Genomic DNA, 18,464 nt, shown 5'->3' on the forward strand with positions numbered 1-18,464 from the left:
AATTGAAAATCCTAAACATTCAGTAATTCTTGAATTGTACAGTATCCCCAACAAAGAATATGATTCACCATTTACACCAGGTGGCAAAATATATATGCTGTCCCCTGCACAATTTTATTACCAGTTTTTTGTTGGGGGCACACTTAGACCAATCAAGATCAAATATTGGCTTCAACCACAGGCACACCACTACCCTACCTTATCAATAACAAATGCTGATAACAAAGCAAAAATCACCAGTGTAGAGTTAGAGGATTTTACAGACCCCAATACATTAGAAACAGCCTATGCTGAAGATGATGGCTCTCTGGAATTTAAAATACAAATAGGGGACAAATTATATTTAGAAAATCCTGTAGTATCAGCTGCTGAACACCCTATAGTTGCAATATTCTTGTTTACAAATTATGTCTAGACAAATTATTGTTGATGAATTACACAGACAAGCCAGACATAATTATAAGAGACTGCCAGTAGTCACAAAAGGCATAGATGATTTATGGCAGAGCGACTTGATTGAGATGGCAAGTGGACAGCTGAAAAACTTAGACAAATTCAACAAGGGCTACAAGTATCTACTCACTGTCATAGATACATTTTCAAAATTTGTCTGGGCTGTGCCACTCAAATCCAAGACTGGAAAATGTGTTACAGAAGCCTTCAGGACAATCATCAATCAGAGTGGAAGATCACCGCGCTATTTGCAAACAGATAATGGCAAAGAATTTTATAATTCTGTGTTCCAACAATTTATTAAAAGCCAGTCAATACAACATTACTCGAGTTACAGTGATCTCAAGGCCTCAATTGTAGAGAGATTCAACAGAACCCTAAAAAATCATATGTATAAACAATTTACACTTCAAGGTAATTATAAATGGATTAATATTCTTCCAGAACTTCTACATAAATATAACAACTCGGTCCATTCCACAATCAACATGAAACCCTCTGAAGTAACTTCATTATGATGAGCAAAAATTGATCAGCACTGTTTATTATCCTAAATATCGGCCAACAACAAGAAAAGCCAAATACAAGATTGGTGATCAAGTAAGAATCAGCAAATATAGGCACTTATTCAAAAGAGGTTTTACAAGAAACTGGAGCACTGAATTATTTACAGTGGTTCAAATTAAACCTGGGACCCTTAACACATATATAATAAAAGACCACCGAGGAGAAATTCTCAAAGGCAGGTTTTATGAAGAAGAGCTCAGCAAAACTACACAGCCTGACACATATCTCATAGAAAAAATCATCCGTAGAAAAGGCAACAAGTTACTTGTCAAATGGCTAGGACTCCCAGAACACAGCTGGATCGATGCAAACAAAATGATAACATGAACACCTGGGATGTTATAAAAAGGCTGCCAGAACCTGAACAGCAGAATAAGAGAAATGGAAACTTGCTGCCTGATAATATTAGATGTCTTATTGTTGGGCCATCTGCTTGTGGTAAAACTACACTAATGGTTGATAATTTTTTATTGGCACCCAACTGGTTAGACTGGAAAAACAGGCACTTGTATGTCTTCTCTAAGAGCTTGGAACAATTAAAATATCAACAGCTGATGAAGCTATATGATGGATTGGATATAGCCATTTTTGAACCAGATGTTAAGCCACTCCATGAATGTCTCGATAATTCTGTTGTTGTGTTTGATGACATTATACTGGATAATCAAAACAAGGTTAGAAATTTCTTTACACAGAGCCGACACAAAAACATTGATTGCTTCTACCTGGCACAGACTTTTTCAAAAATACCGAAGCAACTGATCCGAGACAACAGCAATTTTATATGTGTGTTTCATCAAGATCATACCAACCTCAAACACATACATGATGAATATGTAGGTGGGGACCTGAGCTACAATGATTTTTCCAAGATTTGCAGTGGGTGCTGGAACCAGAACAGTTATGGGTTTGTCACAATTGATATGACAAGAAAACCTAATAGTGGTAAATATAGAAATAAAATCAACAATTTTCTAGACATTGAAACATAAATAAATAACCATGAAAAGGCCAATTATTGACGATCTTAAATTAAGAGATTATCTTGTAAAAAGATTTAAGGGATGGAAATCAGAGAACCGAGGTTTTTATGAGCAACACAAGCGCACAGAACAGCCTATTATTGATGCTATTGGTGAATTAGGTAAAAATATCAAAACTGTTACAGAGCAAAATCAAAATTTGATCACAGAGCTTGTACCTGTAGCTGCTAGGAACATATTAGATTATCCAATCACCCCACTTTCTAGTATTCATACACCTAGTCCTGTTGCTCCTCGAAGAATTGAAGCTACTCAGGATCCTATTGAATTGGGTCTTCTTGCTCAAAAATATTTAAGCACACCTAAAGACAACAAAGATGAGGTTTTTGGCTTATATGCTGACACAGAGCGTGATGGTAGCATCATACATAGAATTGGCAATTTCAGAGTAACATTTATGGGAGATGATCTGATTGTATATTCAGAATCTCGTCTTGGAGAAAAAGGTGCTTTTGTTAAGTATCCTGGAACACCTGGATTGTGGGAACTGATGACTAGGAAGGGACCTGGCAGCTATACAGATCAAGATTATGAGTATTACAAAGAAATATTAATAAAATCAGATGCTCTATACCAGAACAATGATCCCACACAAAAAAGAGTCAAGTCTAGCAGTGGAGCAAAATACAACAATTTAATCAAGCCCATATGGTCTCAGATCAAGACAGGTAGTGGAATCAAACAATACAACACCCTGCCTCAAGAATTTGTGTGGGTTGATGATGTCAGGAAACTTGTAGATAGGTTGCTGGTCATAGCTGGGGAGGAAAATGCTGGCAACTACAATTTTTACAATGAAAAGGTTGGAATTATGGACATGATAAGCACAAAATTGTCTAATTTTATAGTGAATGACAGTAAGGGGATTGGATATCTTATAAAATTTATTAATAATCTACCACCTAAATTTTGGAATATTTCTGAGGGTCGGGGGTTGGTTAATGCCATTATAAACAAGCTGCCATTTGAACTACACATTCCAGGCTATCAGTATTGTGGTCCCGGCACAAAATTGGACCATAGATTAAGCAGAGGTGATCCTGGTGTTAATCCCCTAGATGCTGCTTGTAGAGACCATGACATAGCATACAACACACATTCTGATCTTGACAAGAGACATGTTGCAGACAAGAAATTAGAAGAGGCTGCATTTGGTAGATTTGTAAGCAAAGATGCTTCTTTAAGTGAAAAAATAGCAGCATTGGGGACCACAATAGCTATGAATACCAAACAAAACTTGGGGTGGGGGTTGTGAATATATATATAATAAACCTAGGATGAAGTCCAAGGGTGTTATGTATCAAATACCTTATGCAGGTCTTAAATCTCTTGGGCCTATTAATAATCTTCTAACCAAAAAGCAGCGCAAGAAAAAAAAATTCTTGTCTTGCCAAGGGCCATGGTATGAAATTGTTACTTAGTACCCCCAATTAAAAAAATTACAGCAATCAAGAAAAAATCACATGTGGGGGGATTTATATTTACTATCCCTGCCATCTTAGCAGCACTTGGGGCTGTTGGGAGCTTGGCTGGGGGATCAGCCGCCATAGCAAAAACAGTATTAGATGCCAAGAAAAATAAGGCAGAATTAGATGAGCAGAGGCGCCATAACCTGGCCATTGAGAAACAAGGCAAAGGTGTTAAGAGAGCCATGAATAAGTTTAAAAAAACAAGAGCCGCTTACAAACCAAGATATTGAAGCTTTAATCAAGCCACTGGGCATCAAACATTTTAGAGGTGTGTACATGTCTGATTCTTTGCCAGAGCAACCACTCAACAAAGAGTGTGGCATTGTTAATTTGGATAAGTACAAAAATCAGGGCACTCACTGGATCTGCTATCTTAAATATTTAAAAGATGAGGCATTTGTGTTTGATTCATTTGGAGGTGTTCCACCTGAAAATTTAGTAAAATATCTAAAATCAACTAATCTTTATTACAATAATGCCCGTGTTCAAAATTTCAAAGATGTTAATTGTGGACATTTGTGTTTATCTGTTCTTAGATATATGTCTCAAATAAATAAACCATCAATTGAAAATTTTCAAAAAGCCCTGTGGTATTTAAAACATCATGGGGGTATTCCATCTCACCAGCCAAAATTCAATATTAAAACTCAAATTACATGATGATATAGTGTATCCCAAAACAATAGCTCTCAGAGCATTTTATGGCATGTACTTGATCCCTAATATTACACACCACAACAACACAATTGGAGTTGGGGATCAAAAAATTGTCATCACTCCAGGGCAGTATAATCTGTCCACTCTAAATGCTCAATTACCCAGAGGTGTAGTGTTAAGTCAAAATTCTGTCACTCACAGAGTAGAGATTGTATCTGCTACAGAAACAGTGGATTTGGGTACTATAGGAGAGCTGTTAGGCTTTGAGAACAACACAAACTTGAACCAGCTATTAAACACACTGCTATTAATATACCTAAATTCTTAGCCATAGAGACTCTAAATATTCACTGTAATGTGGCCGAGGGTATGATCACCAAATCAAATGGCATAGGCACTCACAAACAAACTGGGATCATTGCAACATTCAAACCTAATTCTGAATTTATGGAGCCCATCATCTACAATCCATCCCCACCATTATATTTTTCTGTGTGCCATAATAGAATAGATTACATTGAATTGATGGTCACTAATGAAAAAGAAGAATTAGTTGATTTTGCTGGAGCCACAACAACTGCTATCATAGAAATTAAGATTTAAATAAAAATACATACAAGAAAAAAATGGAAAATATTGAGAGTTATGAGCTACAATCATTCCCTCCAAACAGGAGGACCTTTGCAAATTTAAATCAACCCAACACAGAGATTGAGGTTGATCTTGATGTAGGGGATGGCTTTATACACCCATACAGAGCAGATCTATACATCAAATTTGATGTTGTAAAACTCGATGGTACAGATTATCCGGCAAATTCAAATATAAGATTGGTGGACAATTTTGTGCCACATCTGTTCTCTGAAATTGAGATCAGAAAACATGGTGTTGTTATAAACAGAGTAGATTATCCGGGTATTACCTCCACAGCTTTGGCCACACTAAAATTATCGAAAACCGAGGCTTCTTATTACAAAATAGGTGGATTTGAGGCTGGTGATAAAATAATATCTAAAAGCCACACAGTATTGTTCCCCATGCGCCTGTTGCCAGGATTCTTCTCAGATTACAAAGATATTATGTGGAAGGGTGGTTTAAGAATCACATTTAGAAGAGCTGCCAATGATAATAATGCTTTGATGAGGTACAGTACATTAAACTCTACCGGGGAAGCTCTGCCTAATACCCTACCTGATGAGGGCAAGTGCCTTATTCAGACTATGGAGCTAAGAATGCCAGTTGTTGAATATGAGGCCAGTTATGCTCTTAGATACAAAGCAGATATCCTAAAAAATCCACAGATTCCTCTACAATTTTATACATATCAATGTGTACAGAAACCTGCGTCTGGTACCTATTATGAGTTTGATGCTACAAATTCATTCTCCAGTATACAATATGACATGCCAGATTTTGTGGTGGTACTGTTTCAGACTGGAAGACACAATAATCAGGAAAAAAATTCAAGTAAATTTGATAACTGCAACATCAAGAACATGTATCTTAAAAATGGCAGAAATGAGGTATTTCCTAGAGAAAATTATAATTTAGACATGTCCAAGGATGATTTCCTCAAATTATATGAAGCATTGACAGCTTACTAAAGGGTCACTACTGGCAATACTGACATGTATTACACACCAGATGAATTCAAAGCACAGAGGCCCATGTTTGTCATCAACACTTCAAAAAGAAAACAAGTTGTGGTTAATGACAGGACAAACATTAAAATTATCTGTGAATTCCACGATACACTCCCCGATGACACCATATGTAGTGTTATTCTCATAGGTGAAAAATCATATGTTTATGATGAAAGAAATGAGAGAGTCACAGAACAATTCTAGAAGTCCGACTCAAACACAGAAGCCTCTTGATTACAAGGCAATAAAAACCATGGGGCTATGCACCACACTCTACTGGGTCTCAGAACCCAGGAGCTATGAGCTTTATATCAATATACACATGGCGGAATCAATCTGAGGGGGGCTCATCTTATCTACACTAGAATTCAAGATTCCTGGGATTTTGACAGAAAAACACACTGTAAACGATAAGATCATATGGGAACTTGGCATAGTTTTAAGTGTAGGCAAATCTGTCTGTTGAGGCTTCTTCTTTTCTACACTAGAATTCAGAATTCTTAAACTTAAGAGCATATCACACTTGAAGAATTGGGGCTTATGCCCCTCTTGGCAAATCGGGCTGTTTAATCATATGAGCTCTTCTTTTCTACGCTATAAGTGAGTTTATAATATTGTATTTTATACTACTGACATCGTACGCTTGAAATACAGACTGCCATTCCCATGACATCACGGAGAACTACCTCGGCGATGCCCCTCCCACTCAGTGCGTGTTGACATTGCTTGCCTGGCATCTCGTGTTAGGCATGGTTACTTTCTTCGGCCGCAAGTATGTTCCAATGTTCAGCCTCGCTCAAATAACGTCAAGCTCACATAATTCGTATGCGAACATGTCGTATACATCGCCAGGTTTGTGACCACGGATGCTGATGTATCTTTTAGTGGATTTACATTTTCAAGCCCTGTGTGAGATACGTTGATACGATTCTTCGTTATGTTTTATCGTCTGCTGCCGAGTACGCTCCGCATATGGCGACTTGCAGTCGCGGTCGTAGCCATAGTGACGATTACTCAATGCTCCGCCCAACCTAATGCGTGCTTTTCAGTGTGCTTTGAACTATGCAAACAATAAACATACCCACGTGTGTTGTGAGACGTTCTTTCGCTGTGTGATGACCTGTGTTTTTCCAGCTGTTATCGTGTTGTCGTGTTTTATTCAAAACTAGTTATGTGTCAATACTACACGATTATTTGTTTTATATACCTCAAGACTTCGTTTGTTAGTGTTCCTAATCTTTGAGTACACAAGAGGCTTTGACCTACAGCCTTCATTTTTTTCTACGTGTTTTTTTTTTCTCAACGGTGTTTGGTGCTATGAATCTTTTGATGATATGAACATTTTCGTGATATCAATATTTTGATAATATGAATATTTTGGTGATATCAATATTTTTTTAGTGATGTGAATATTTTGGTGAATAGTTTGGTGTATTGGTATTCTACGGATTTTGGAATTTTAATAAAAGCTGATTTTAAATCTAACCTCCTCCGGACGTGGTTGGTCGACCATCAACGAGTGGATTGATTAACTTAACAAGGGGAATGTAGAGCTATGGAGATTACAAATACGAGAAAACCTTGTCAAGATAATATTTACGCTTGTTTATTTCCTGGAATTGTTCGACCAGCGGGCGATCCCAAGAATGCGCAAACCTTGTAACTTCCGTGAAGCAATGACTGAAAGGCAAATGCGTGGATCTAAACAAGATCCAGCATGTTCGAAAGGTGTAATAACCTTTCGAGGCCAAAGATTATAAAAGGAAGCTCGCTCCCCGATCTCGGGCTTAATTGTCTCATTTGTCTCATCGAACTCTCATTAGTCTCGGATTACACTTGGATTACTCTACGACACATTACAACTTACAGAACTACGACGACGGTACACGAAGTTACGGCTGCATGAGCATGTAGCGAGTCGCGCGGGATCGCTCGGATCAGTGAGCCAAGGGTCACCGTATCGAACCTTGGCATCAGTCACAATTCGGTCTGAAAGAAGCATCTTTACAAGAACATCACTCGCCTACCAGGTATGAACAAGCTTAAATAACCTTCAAATTCAACCTTCCATATCTCTTCCCTCTTAATCGGAGCAGGTTCAACTGACAAGTATATTAAGCTCTACCTAAAATGTATTATTGAAACATCCCTGTGACCTCAGATCCAAGGTAAGACGGGATTACAACAAAATATATATATATATATATATGTATGTATGTCAGGCTTTGGGATTAAGATTACGTTTCCTACGTATGTACGTGTGTTTGATTGTCTGTTGAATCCTAGCTCAGGTATTAGCAAAGCGTAGGAAAATAAACCAACATTGCTCAAATTTATGTAATAGTTGACCTATTGAATATTTGTTCAACAGCAAGGGAATTGACATCATTAGCTTTTCATATGAAGTAAAATGCTAAGATATATGCAAAATCTTCCGAATGTCAAGAAAAATATGAAAAATATTGTCGAATATTTTTTAGGATTACAATTAAACTACTTACCAAGAATTATGTACGTATGATGTTTCAAAAATCATTTGTATTTTTAGGGAATCACGTATTTACTACCGACACATTAGAAACAACACAAATAAAACTATGCTTTCTTAACCACCTCAAACCAACCTGAACGTACCGGTAGACCTGGAAACACACACAACGCCATGACCAATGGCGTTATGAGGTATAAAACGTACAGAAGGAATATCAGAATTGAAACTTCCATGGTTACCTCTCTTCTTTTGGACTCCATCTGCTACTGCGTAACCTATTTATACTAAGTAAATAAAGTCAATTGCGTATAATTTTATATTGACGTGAAAGTATATTTAACTGTCTCCAAATGATTTCCGTTCGTTTATTTACTGCTCTTGATCCCAAAAAGTGTGATGCCATTTCCCCAGGAAATATCTTTCTGGCATTTTTTTCAACTCTAATCTGTATTTCTTTCCTAATTCTTCCCACAAAGTTGCATACCAATTTCTCCTGGAAACCCATATCCATGTCCCATTTAAAGGAACGATCTAAACATTTGTTTTCCACAAATTATTCTTAACTTGAACATTGATTAATATTACAGAGATACGTTAATTGTTTAAATTTGAAGCTTGTTATTTTTCCGCTATTGTGGTGAATCGCGACGATGAGGATGAATGATGATATGATACAAGCGATGAAGGGACATACACCAAGAACACCCATGTCCCGACCGGGAATCGAACCGTTGATCTCTGGAGTCGCACCACGCCGTACGTTTAGTAGAGTTTTGTAATTTGTTTCTTCGTGAACTCTAAAACTCAGCAGTCAGAGCCTCATCTCACAATTCCATTAATTCAAAACAATCATTGCTCAGTTTTTTTAATCAATCCTCAGAGCTACAAATTTCACCGCTGTGTAAGGAACTGCAAAAGTTATGGGGGCTAAGCAATAAATATTAGATATCTAAAATTTAGGAAAGGCACATTTTTTCTAGCGAAGCGAAAAAATGATTAGTTCAGAATAATTTAAATAATGTTAATCATTATACAGAATTGCTCCTCCCGGTGAACAATCGCTCCTGAAAAGAATCTTTGATATCGTGAAGACGAAATTTCCAATATTTTTCCCACATATGAGAACCATTACCTTTATTATTATGCACGATGTATGTTATATATTAAACAATTAAGAATTTCCATTTTGCGGTATATCACGTCTTGACTCTATTTCTATACTCTTTGAAAATCCAGAAACACAGTCACCAAGAATTTTCCATCCAAGAAGTTGTCTGTCTCTTATTATATTGACAGTGAATACTGTTTAGTTTGTGAATTCCCTGATTCCCTCTGTTTTAAACAACCTGGACCTAAATATTTTAAATGTAAAGACATAAGCAAATAGTTTTTATAAATTCATAACTACCGAGTAATTTTGAATTGGTGAGAGTTTCTTTTTTAACATTAAATGCAAGGTAGCTATTGTTAATTTAAATGTCATTGTCGTAAAATACAAACATTTAAACACCTTGATTGTTAGTAGGAGATGTGCATACGTGTGACAGAGTGCAAGAAAAACTACATTTCTTTCCAGAAGGAGAAAGTACTACTTGGTAGTGTCTGGTCACATTAGACTAGAATTAGGTGATAGAAACTTGGAAACATGCTGAGATTCTAATGTTTTAAATAATATTGAATTAGAGAGAAAGTAAGATGTGTTATATTCTTTCCACAAAATAATATTTACTTCTGACGAAATACAAATCAAACCTTCGTCCAAAATTTTGTATGAGATTGTTTACGAAAATAGTAATGAATGAATGATTCATAAAAATAAAATATTAAGCAAAATGTAAGGAAAATACATCCGAAAAACTTCTAACTGTTTTGCGATCTCCAATGTCAATTTTCAATTAAGGTTATAATCGTTATCACTTATGAAGCGGACAACATATTTCGAATTATCGTAGAAGGAGACCATTGACATAACTGAGGAATATGTATAAAACATGTTCAAGGATTTTAATTCCCTGCCATTAATTTGCCTAATTTAATCATACAGGATTGCTAATAACCAATGGAGAAAGTTTGATTCACAAATTAGTGTTTCGAATCGCGCGTGCTTGTTTGTACATTAGGTTGAATATATTTAATCCAGCGACTCATGAAATGATTTAGAAAAAGATAACATGTTACGTCTTTTCTCACTTTCTCTCTATCTGTTCTCGTATATGTGGTTATTCGCATTAAAACAAACAAGTAAAACAAAAGAATGAGAAGTCAGCTGGAGTAGACCAAATCCAATCAGAGATTTTGAAGGTAAATGTGAATTTGATGGCAGAAATACTATATGAAGTGCTTACGGCAGTTTGGAAAAAAAGAGGAAAGGACAGAAGATTTGAAAGGAGGTATTATAATAAAAATCCCAAAGAAAGGCGATGTGACAAGCTACATAATAACTGGAGAGGAGTCTGTCCCAAGTAAAATACTGACTATAATAAAGGTCACGGAAACAGTCCAGTCAAGGTCGGAGATTACACTGGACTCCTCCACACCCCTGGCCCTCCAGGGTTGGTACACTTCTTTAAAGCTGTTCAGTCAACACTTCGTGCTTTCGTACGTATGCGGCCGATTGCGTCTTCGGATGGTGTATTTTGTACGGATTATTAGGTTCATAGTCCTATGTGCGGTGCAATCGTTACACAGATGGAAGTGATGGTGGTTCACGTGCCTGGCGAACGGACATTAGAAAACAGAGTAAGATAATCATTGGAAATGATTACAAGTTTTTCAGAAATATTGCATATAACGAAGAAGCAAGGAAGAACATCAACTTTGCACAAGTACAAAAACTAACGGAGGAAGCTTTTAGGATTTCTGAAAAGTATGTACAACGTATCAGCAGTGCTTTATCTTCAACAGAGGCTCGAGCTGTGAATGTTGTCTTCTAGTTACCAACAAAAAACTTTCGCCAGCATTGTTGTTAAAAATTGTTTCCCCTTTTGTTTATTCAGTCGGCCAATTTGTCGTTTTCGGTTTACATTTTATAACCACTTTCTTGAAGTGTAAATGTAATATATAGTATGCCATTGGCCTTCCTTGAACAAGCCTTGTTCGTTTCAAATTACAAAACATGTGTTTGTTGGCTATTTAAAAATTTTGCAAGAATGAAACATTGCCTCGGTGGCATAGTTCAATAAGCGGCCGAATTTTGCTGTCACCACTAATGTTCACTGTTTAGAGTCCCGACCTTGTATTTTTCCTAAGTGTCCATCCATCAATGTATACAATCATTCATCCTCATCGTCGCCGATTGGTCAAAGATGGCAGAAAATCAGTTCTAAATAACACAAATACATAAAAATTAAGTCAATTGCTGTGATAGAATTAACTTTCAATCGCATATTATTATGGAAACCTACTAAAAGTTAATGGGCATTAACATCAGTATATCTTTGTTTCATGTTGACTTTATTTTCAACATCGCACCACCTTAATTTGATTCCTCATTTCCCTCAGCTGCCCCTATATGATTAATGCTGCTACCGCCACTGTTATAGAGAGAGATAATGATGATTCTTACTGTGGACGATGTACCAATATGTAGACTTACGGGAAATATTTTGTTCCCCAGTAAGTAAATGTAACCAGGAACACGACACAGACAGCGCTCAGATGAACGCAAGATCGATTCGCAGCAAAATCCCTTCAAGTAAAACATACAATAAACTTGACATGTCACCCAAAAGACGCTGTATGTGTTTTGAAAATTAATTTCAAAGTTTTATATAAACTTTATCGTTGAAAGTTTTTACCTAGCTTAACGTAGGGCTGCCAGGTCCATCATGTTTTGGCTTTAGTTTTTCAACTGCCAAATATTTTATAAAATTTGATTTTTTTTTCTTTTTCCCTGGGGCGTTTTCAATTTTTATGTATTCGATTTGCTAATATAATCATAAGGAGATAATAAATATGAAGAAATCACACGATGGGACTGTCAGGCTCTCTTTAGAACTTGTATTTCGAAATGACGTTCATGGACGAAAGAATGTTGCTTATTATTATTATTATTAGTGTTTATTATTATTATTATCATTGTATGGTTCATTGTTACTTACACTCCAAAGTATAAGAGACTATTAGTAATTTTTTTGTGGGAGGGACTTGTTTTGCCGTATTCTTTGTGCAAGTATAAATTGCTCCTATGTTATACATGCTGCCCAACAAGAAACTTTCATGTTCTGTTACAAATAAAAATTGTTGGGACAAAATATTTGATAAGGCATTTTGTAAAGGAATCCTCTACTTTCTAAGTTCTTCCTGTAATGATTACTGCCAACGGACAGCATGTATCTGGTTCAATCTCGGACACTTTTACTATGAAGGAAGACTCTTACGCCACTATAGATATTTCGGTTCTGACGGTCACGCTGTAAGTTATTGTGTACATTGTTAAAATGGTTTAAATATTTGTATGAGTCAAATAGTCTTTTCGCACTCAACAAATAAATACGAACATTTCATTAACGAATGGTTTTTTTTTTCGATTACAGTGTCATTAATACTTCACTATACATTTCAAACAATACGCACCAAAGGTCCTTAATGGCTACTGTACCAAACCAATCATATAAACGCAGGAGAATGTGGCATTAAAATCACTTTGGGGTGTAAGAGGTGACGTTTCCTCTTAGGACACCCAAGTGTCAACCTCACTTCCACATAGTACGCCCTGGACTGCATTTTGCAGACTAACGAGACTCTGGCGTCTGGATTTACTGTCAGTATAACCATCGTAGGAATGAGTGTGTGCTGTTCTGTTTTACTCTTATGTGTGCTGAGTGCCCCTTTACAGCCTCAGCATTTTAACCTAAGTCAGAATATTTTAGTCTTCCGACGTTACGAGGGTCACTATTTATATTTTGAGCCTAACAATGAAAAAACAGGAATTTGGCATTGAAAACTGCTTTATTGTTTTTCGAAGTATTCTCCTTTATGGTCAATACACTTTTGCATTCGTTCGAACCCTTTGTCAAAGCAGTTTTTCCAATCTCCTTGAGACACCTCCATAATATGGTTTTTGAACGCATCAACGGCATCTTCCGCCGACGAAAATCGTTGTCCACGAAATTTATTCTTGACATTCGGGAACAAGAAGAAGTCATTGGGTGCCAAATCAGAACTGTACGGCGGATAACCAATCAATTCGATTTTTTGACTGTTCATAAACTCGGTTGTTAGACGAGATGTGTGACAGTTGGCATTGTCTTGATGAAGAATGATCCGACGGCGTTTGTTTCTTTTCCGTATTTGACCGAAGACCTCTGGCAAACAAATTGTTGTGTACCATTCAGAGTTGACCGTTCTACGTTCCTCTAAAGGCACAGTTGCCACATGACCAGTTTTCCCGAAAAAACAGGTGATCATTTGTTTCGATGTGCTTTGAGCGCGAACAACTTTTGTTGGATTGGGTTCATCTTGAAACACCCATACAGTTGACTGCTGTTTACGTTCCGGCTCATATGCATATATCCATGATTCGTCACCTGTTACAATCTTATATACGTCTTTTGAAGGACCACGATTGTATTTATTGAGCATTTGTTTCCACCAATTGACGCGAGCGTCTTTTTGAGTTTTTGTCAAATTGTGTGGGATCCAACGAGAACATACCTTTCTCACAGCTAAATGATCATGTAATATTTTATATATGCTGGTGGAACTAATGCCTATGGTTGCCTTAATCTCACAGTATGTCACATGACGATCTTGCATATTAGGTTTTGCACAGCATCAATTCTTTCTTGAACAACAACTGATTTTGGACGACCTTCGCGAATCTCGTCGGTGAGCGAATGGCGGCCACGATTAAATTCGTTATACCAGCGCTTCACAGTGGCAAAGGATGGGGCTTCATCGCCAAATGTGGAAGTAAGTTAATCGATGCACTCTTGTCTTGATAATCCACGTCGAAAATCGTAAAAAAACATCGCACGAAAATGTTCACGAGTTAATTCCTTTTTATTGTTGTCGCGCAATCTCCAAGACAACATAAACAACACAAATGAAGCTATTGACAAAACATTTGAAATACGTTATGGTCAATAATGCCAGACGATTCCGTGCAAACGTCAAATCGCACCTAACTTCAATCAGTGTTGCCAAGGCTCAAAATATAAATAGTGACCTTAGTACAGTGATGTTATAAGTAATAATTTCGTTCAGGTAAGGGCCTGGGCTCCGTATAATATGGCGGGTGCAATATAGCCTAAGTGCTTACGCACCTCAAATTTTAAATTCAATCGATCGAGCTATGGTAATTTATCACCATCACTGAGCAGAAAGATAAATAAAAAATAAAAATGACTTATTTCTCAAACATCATGATTTTTCGGCAACTGATGTTGATCCTGTGAGCCGCAGAATAACTTCGGAAGAATACATTTCACATTACAAGAGTTAATAGGCTCTTTTTGTCAAAATTTCGCGCGGGCTGATTTTAACAGATAACGGAACTTTTCCAAAACACATAGGAAATTAAGCACAATGTCATTTAATACTTTTTGCTAATCGAAATTTTTTCTTCTTTCCTTCTGGTGACCGTGGGTGAGGGAAATATTTGCTGTCGAAGAACCAGTTGTACAGTGAGAGAGACAAGTATTGCTCAGCAAATTATCAATGCCTCTTTTTTATTAATTTTTCTGAACTTAAAACCAATGGTGGGGATAGAAATATTTGTAGTTGGGTGAGACCAACGATAAAATATGATTAATAGAAATCATAGCAGCAATAGTAATTATTATTATGTTTATGATTATTGTAATAAAATAAATATTTGAAACTAATAAAAGCAAAACAACTTTGTTAAAAAATCATTATTACTGATTCCATCATCATCATAATCATTACAATAATAATAAATATCCTGTGGAGAATTTTCTACTCGATAAACCAGATGAGTTAATATTCACAACACTTTTTTATTAGTGGCTTTTAACATTTAATACGTTAATTGGACTGAAATAAATGCTTATTCTATATTGTTATTAACTTTTACACACCTCATTCAACAGAATAACTTTAAAAGTTAAATTAAATTTTAAGCATACTGTTTATGTGGTAGCACCTAGAAGTCTACTTCTTAGAATTTTCAAAACTGTCAAAATATTTATTGTTTGGTTTAAATGGTAGATCATGGAAACATAAACTGGTTCCTTTCGTTACTTTCTCAGAAAATTACCTAATTTTACACTATTTCGGTTACTAAATGAAGGTCTCGGGTTTAAAACATGGTAAGTGACATTTTGGTTATTGTTTAGTTACAAAGCAAAATGTTCCATCCATCAATCTTTGAGTTTAATTACTATGTTATACAATTTGCATTGGACTCTGTGAAGCATTCTGAGATTGGTAAACACAACACGAAAACAATGTATCTTCAGTATAGCTTCTAATAAACTTCTTTTTTTTCTTAATGAGCTCAGAAATTGTCAAAATGCCACTTTCCATGTTTTACACCAGAGCTCTTCAAATATAAAAATATCGTTAGTTGAAGACTAAAATTGGTAAACGCTGTAAGTACCACAATAATTCAAACATCGTTTTCCACGTTAAACTTTGAAATGTGCCATGCTTTATAATGTGGTAAAGCCAAATGTGGCTGGCAGCCCTCTAAGTAGTTCAAAGGGCTTGTAAAGAGATCACTAGTGGGAACGTTCTTACGGGCTGATGTGCTTAACGATGAGATTTCCCAACATTTTCGCTTTTGACACTTACAATGATTACCACTTTTAGTCTTCAGTTCTGCTTTCTTTGTAGCTAAAAATGTAGTCTGTCATTTCCATGCGGGGTTGAGAAGGTGGGGCGGCGAGGGTCGATCAACGAACAGCATCAACCCCCTTACTCGACACCCTTGATTCCAGCTTCACCCCGTCTCGCCGAAGATTCGAATGTCACCCACGGAATTTGGATTTGAGTAATAATAGAATTTAAGCATTATGTTTGGCAGAATTCAACATCCTCCTCTGTTCTAGGAAGAACACGCAACACGCAGTGCCGGATCTACAAATCTTGGGCCCCCCGCAAAATGTTACGAAATGCCCCCTCTGCCTGCCTACCTTCACACACACACACACACCTATACACTTATATATATATATATGTGTGTCTGTATATATATATGTATGTATATATATGTATATATATATATATATATATATATATTTATATTACACGTATATAATATATATGTGCGTGTGTAATTCTTCATGTCATGTGGACAAAGTCACATGCAATGGCCTACAACGTGTAAATGGCCCCTACAAAGAGTAAAGGAGTTAGGCTGGGTACAATTTGCCATGATAACAACACGTTAGGCTTAGGCGGAACCACATCGGTGGGTTCCAAGCGGACGTCATCGACACTGAATTCAATTCTTCAGAGATTAAGGGGTGGGTGCAAAACTTCATAAAGCATAAATACTGAAAGTAATTGAAGGGTTTGCTGCAAAATGGAGGTAACTCCACTTTGATAAATTATTGGCAAAGTAAAAAAAAGTTTAGATATCTGAAATGGAGAGTTATTTGAACAAACGTTTTTTCAATACATTGTGTAGATCTTCCTTCAGAATGGGGACAATATATTTACCCAAAATGTATGTTCCATATGAACTGGCACATGTATTGTTGGTGGAGCTGCCTCTTTTTTGCCACAAAACGGATTATCTGCTGATTTCTAGGGAAAAGATTGGTGCAAACGTGTGATACTATGTGTAATGTTGCATTTCAAATAGATAAGAATACAGTTGTATAATGAAGTCAGAATATAAAATAACTTTCTTCAGTCATCCAATTCATCCATTTGGCGCAAAACACAGCCAGCTCGAAGAAGGTACCTCCTTCTTGCACCAAACGAACAAGACAGTCAGCTCCATCTCGTGAGTAACGCGAGAACTGCCGCTTGGAGCTATATATTTCTTGCACCAACTGAAAACGGCGGTTATATTGCACACGATAAGGTACAGAACACTAAAACCTCCAAAAGTAGAGCTACATCCATTTTGCAGCAAACCCTTCAATTAAAGTAACTAGTTTTGACAACAAAACATATATCAGGGTATATCTAACGTTATTAGCTGGACAAAAAATTCACTGTACTATTGTGATTATGTATGTTTGAGTTGCTTTTTTAAGTCAACTTTATGCACAGTAAGGCTAATCGGGACTGGACCTACAGTTTAAAGTGGGATCCGAACGACTTGTGACTCCACCGGGTATCGAACCCGGGACCCCTCGATTACAAGGCAATGACGCTACCACTGCTTCATTGGGGTGGCCCACTGTGATTATGTAATTATACAACATAATAATTTACATGTAACTTTTGACTGAGAATTTGATTATCATATTCGGTATATATTACTTATTCCTACAATCCTTTACAGGAGTTTAATATCTTCACACATATTCACATAAAAGAGGAAGGCCCAAGGTAGAATTTTCATCCATGTGAGGTCGATTGTTGGCACCCCAAATGTCATAATATAACATTCATAATATACCATGGCCGACACTATCGCTTTGTGATCAAAGGGGGTCGAGTAGAGGCGAACAACTGAAAGTTGTTGGAGGGGCGCAGAACGTGTTGTTTGTGTTACTGATACCTCTCCTCGGCGTCGTAACCTTCGACACCAACGCTGCTGTCTCGTTGATCTGCTGCGTATTCCACGCTCCCCAATTCTTTTGCGCAGATATAGAGAGCCCGCCGTAAGAGTAAAGAGGGGGCTATAGATGCTTCATTTCCTGTGTTAATCAGAAAATCTCCGCAGCCATGCAACACGACTTAACGTAACTCCTCACAGATTAAAAACTAAACTACGTTGATTCGTGTACTCAACGCCATGGTACTTCGGAAGGATCCGTCTACCTGGCGCTAGTAAGTTAATCAACGCGGGTTGTTTCATTGGTGGGCAAATTTGATCGGCCGGTTTCTTTCTGGACAAACCTTGTATAAGAATAACGTGTAAAAAATATATTGTACGAAGGAAAGAAAAACATTAATAAAAGACAGACATGGAGTCGCTTGCAGGTTACATAGTTTAAAACTGTATATTTTGTATTCATTTCCAGGTATTCTGAGAATCATTAGATCAAGAAGACCT

This window comes from Lepisma saccharinum, chromosome 9 (assembly GCF_977018435.1).
Source record: "Lepisma saccharinum chromosome 9, izLepSacc3.1, whole genome shotgun sequence".
Taxonomy (NCBI): Eukaryota; Metazoa; Arthropoda; class Insecta; order Zygentoma; family Lepismatidae; genus Lepisma; species Lepisma saccharinum.